Below are 4,733 nucleotides of genomic sequence, written 5' to 3'. Positions count from 1 at the left end.
CGGAAGAGGGGGGGGGAGAAAGGAGGAGGAGGAGGCAGGCGGAAGCGCGGAAAAGTCACGTGAGGGGAGGCGGGGAAACGTCACGCGTTGGGAGGGGAGGACACGAGCTTGCGCTTTCTTTCACCTCCCCCGTGCGTGCGGGGTCATGTGACAGGGGGACGCGCTGGCTTGTGTACGGTGGCCGAGAGGAGTAACACGTGGGCTGGAGCGCCCTGGGGTGGGGGAGTCAGAGGGAGGCCAGGGGTGGGGGACTGAAGGGGCAGGGCCCAGCCGGGGTGGGGGGCTAAGGGGGCCGTATGGGAGCCTGTGGGGGGGGCTAAGGGGGCTCGTGGGGGGGCTAAGGGGGCCGTATGGGAGCCTGTGGGGGGGGGGGGCTAAGGGGGCCGTATGGGAGCCTGTGGGGGGGGGCTAAGGGGGCTCGTGGGGGGGCTAAGGGGGCCGTATGGGAGCCTGTGGGGGGGGGGGCTAAGGGGGCCGTATGGGAGCCTGTGGGGGGGGGGCTAAGGGGGCTCGTGGGGGGGGCTAAGGGGGCCGTATGGGAGCCTGTGGGGGGGGCTAAGGGGGCTCGTGGGGGGGCTAAGGGGGCCGTATGGGAGCCTGTGGGGGGGCTAAGGGGGCTCGTGGGGGGGCTAAGGGGGCCGTATGGGAGCCTGTGGGGGGGGGCTAAGGGGGCTCGTGGTGTTAAGGGGATCAGGGCTGGGGGAGCAGAAAGCTGCTTCTGGGACAAGGGCTGCAGCCTGGGGGGCTCAGGTCGGGATTGTGGCTTTATCTCGGGGTGGGCAATAATTTTTTTGGGGGGGGGACACGCCAAGATTTTGGAAAGTGGTCAAGGGCCCCACTCTTCTATGAGGGTCTGGGATGGAGGTTGGGTGCAGTTTGGGAGAAGGGACTGGGGTGCAGGAGAGAGACTGGAATCTGGGAGGGGGGTGGGATGAAGCAGGCGGTTTTGGCCTAGGGCGGGGGAACTGGAGTGCTGGGATTTTGGATGTGACACAGGCTGTGTCTAGACTGGCTGTTTTTTCCGGAAAATCAGCCGCTTTTCCGGAAAAACTTGCCAGCTGTCTCCACTGGCCGCTTGAATTTCCGCAAAAGCACTGACTTTCTACTGTAAGAAATCAGTGCTTTTTGCGGAAATACGATGTTGCTCCCGTTCGGGCAAAAGTCTCTTTTGCGCAAAACTTTTGCACAGAAGGGCCAGGGTAGACAGCTGAGATTTGTTTTCCGCAAAAAAGCCCCGATGGTGAAAATGGCGATCGGGGCTTTTTTGCGGAAAAGTGCGTCTAGATTGGCCACGGACACTTTTCTGCAAAAAGTGCTTTTGCAGAAAAGCGTCCGTGCCGATCTAGACGCTCTGTTCCAAAAAATGCTTTTAACAGAAAACTTTTCTGTTAAAAGCATTTCCGGAAAATCATGCCAGTCTAGACGTAGCCTTAGAGTAGGAGGGAATTGTGATCTGGGGCACGAGATGGGGGTGCCAGATCTGGGAGGGGGTGTGGGTATAAGAAGGGGACAGAGGGTTTGGGTATGTTGAGTTGGGGCAGGAAAGGGTTGGGGTGCCAGAAGCAGGCTGTGGCCAAGAGACTGACTTGCCAGCTGCCAAAGTCCCCTACCTGTCTACAGACTTAAAATGTTTCCCAGACTGCTTGCCTGGCCATATGTTTCAATTCAACTGAGCCCAGGAGAGGGGGCGTGATCCTTTTTAGCTGCCTGTTATTCCAACAAGCAGCTTCTATTGGCTGGTTTCTGCCAGAAACTGGTCAATGGGAATGTGCTGGGGTCGGGGCAGCTCCTAAAACTTCCCCTCTCCCCTCCAGTTTCAAAACAGAAACTGAGCCCTGCAGCCACTTTTCTGCATAACGCGTAAGGCTGCGGAGCCCACCTGGGGCTCCCTGCTGCCTCCACGGGCTGGATCCAGTGGCTTGGTGGTCCGGATCTGGCCCAGGCCTGCTTTATCTGCTTGTCAGTGCTCTGGCTTGTTCTGTTTTAGTGCTTCAGCTGCCCACACACATGCCCCTTCTGTGCCCTCCATGTACATACCCCTGTCTCCTATTTCATCTTCCTACCTACCTCATTATTCCCACTCCTGGCCCGGTTTCCAGAAAGCTGCTTTGCACCATGCTGAGTAAATCTCAGAGTTTGTCTACAGTCCCAGCGCTGCACTGGCACAACTGCACTGTTATAACACTCAGTGAAGATACTACCGGTACCATCAGGAGAGCTCCCATTAACATAAGTGTTAAATCTCCCTGAGAGGGGTAACTTCTTCTACAAGAGAAATCCTCCAGTAGACGTGGTACAGTCTACAGTGGGAGATAGGTCAGTATTGCTCAAGCATGTAGAAAAGCTACAGAGTTATACTGATGTCAGTCTGTAGTACAGACCAGTGCTAACACTCTCTTCTAGCTTTGGAGACTGTGAAAATGCAAAATCTCAGCTCTGCAAACTGGACTGTGGGAGCTTTTCTGACCTTGGTGCTTCAGGGTTATCAGTGCTAGAGGATAGGGCACCCTGCTCTTAGTTATAGGTACACTAATGCATGATATCTAGTGGCAAGGAGTCATTCAGTCAGCAGTGGGAGTCTTTTCTGTCTCCTAGGCCACAGAAGGATCAAAGTGCGGTATCCTGGCATTTATAGACTGATCTGAACAACTTCTGTGTGAACCTTATGTGTTTCATGATATCTGTTTATCTCCCCTTGTTCCTGATAGGTCAGAGAAAACATCCCCTGCTTGTGTGGTCCCCAGCTGATTTTTCTGTAGGGTCAGTGTCCCCTAACTCAAGAGAGGTTTCCCACCCCTGCCACAGATACAGAAGGCCCCTGCTTTAAAACAGCCCGATTTACAATCCTCTCCCCCACCCCACCATTATGACCTTTTTCTGAAGTGGGGAAAAGGCCAAAATCCCCCGACTTACGTCCTTGGCCTATTGTAAATGCAGGCTCGAGTTACGACTAGGGTTGCCAGGTTTCTGGTATTGGCCCTGACAGTCCAGTATTTGTGGCTTCTGTCAGGTGAAAAAACCCTAGAAAATACCGGACCAGTAAAATATCTGGTATTTTCAGTTTTTCTCAGCTGGAAAGCCACTTGGGACATTCTTGCCCTGCCGTCAATGGGGATGGGGAGTGTGAGATTTAAAGGTGCCATGATTATTTTTTGGAGGGGGGGGGGCAGCACTTTTTTTGCTCAACATTTGGACATCCCTCCCCTTTCTATTAGTGCAGAATTTTGTTTAAAAATGAATTACAATATAATTAGAATAAAAATTATCCAGCTAAATTAAGTTTCTATCAATTCACATTTTATATGAAAATAGCCTTCAATTTGTGCATTTGACGCCTTTTTTCTATTTTTTCCTCCAAAGGGGGGCCCGGAGAAATTGTGCTGCCTTGGGCCCTGCAAAACTCTCATCCGCCCCTCCCTACTGGGACTCTGTCTCCTCTTCTCCCCCCTCCTCCCGCCTGGATTCCCATGTCTGGCTCTCTAAACAATCCCCCCTCTCCCTATTCTCTGGGCCCTGTACCCTTCCCCCTCCCCCCCCCACCCAAACACCTTCCCAGGAACCCAGCCCCCATGTGCTGTGTCCTGACAACCTCACCCCTGCCTGGGACCCAGGTGATTCTCCCTCTCCCTTTGTCTAAGGAAGGGGAACTCTGGTGTTCGCAGTGCCCGTGTCCCCAAGTCCCTCCCTGGACAAAAAAAAGGGGGGGGGGGGAGCGACCAAAAATTGTTTTGCTTGGGGCGGCAAAAAACCTAGAGCCGGTCCTGGTTCCTTGTAAGCTGCGTGCTTGTGTGGCCACTCAGGAGAAATTCAAATACCGCCCAGCAGATGAGCAGACCACCCATAGCTAGGTTTTTTTTCTACTGGCTGTGCATGTTCACACATGCCTTCATGCACAAAACAAAACTTATTACACACCTGGATGGAAAAGATTAGAGGGAACATTGCTGCCAGATTTGACTGAGGTTCATGTACTTAAGATCTTTCATACAAACTGTCACCTTGTTGCTGAGCTGCATAATATAATTTAGCATCCATGGGTTCCGAAGGTGCTTTGATTCAAGAGTGTTGTGTTGATGTGCAGTCCACTTGGGAGGCATTGGATAAGCTTTCAGGTCACACCCTGTATCGGTAACCATTGCAAAGCTAATGATCCAACCTAGCAGACCAAATTCAGTGAATCCCGGCCACTTGCCAGCCATCACCCCTTGGCTACGTCTACACTGGCCCCTTTTCCGGAAGGGGCATGTAAATTTCATGAGTCGTCGTAGGGAAATCCGCGGGGGATTTAAATATCCCCCGCGGCATTTAAATAAAAATGTCCGCCGCTTTTTTCCGGCTTTTAAAAAAGCCGGAAAAGAGCGTCTAGACTGGCCCCGATCCTCCGGAAAAAGTGCCCTTTTCCGGAGGCTCTTATTCTTACTTCAAAGTAAGAATAAGAGCCTCCGGAAAAGGGCACTTTTTCCGGAGGATCGGGGCCAGTCTAGACGCTCTTTTCCGGCTTTTTTAAAAGCCGGAAAAAAGCGGCGGACATTTTTATTTAAATGCCGCGGGGGATATTTAAATCCCCCGCGGATTTCCCTACGACGACTAGTGAAATTTACATGCCCCTTCCGGAAAAGGGGCCAGTGTAGACGTAGCCCTTATGTGGTGCCATTGTGACAGTCCGGGCCGGGTCTGGGCATAGCTGAGGGCGTCCGCTCAGGGCAAATTGCTCAAACTGGGGGCTCCTTACA

Source organism: Pelodiscus sinensis, unplaced genomic scaffold (assembly GCF_049634645.1).
Source record: "Pelodiscus sinensis isolate JC-2024 unplaced genomic scaffold, ASM4963464v1 ctg34, whole genome shotgun sequence".
Classification (NCBI taxonomy): domain Eukaryota; kingdom Metazoa; phylum Chordata; order Testudines; family Trionychidae; genus Pelodiscus; species Pelodiscus sinensis.
The sequence above is the reverse complement of the archived record's forward strand: the minus strand, read 5'-3'. Positions refer to the sequence as shown.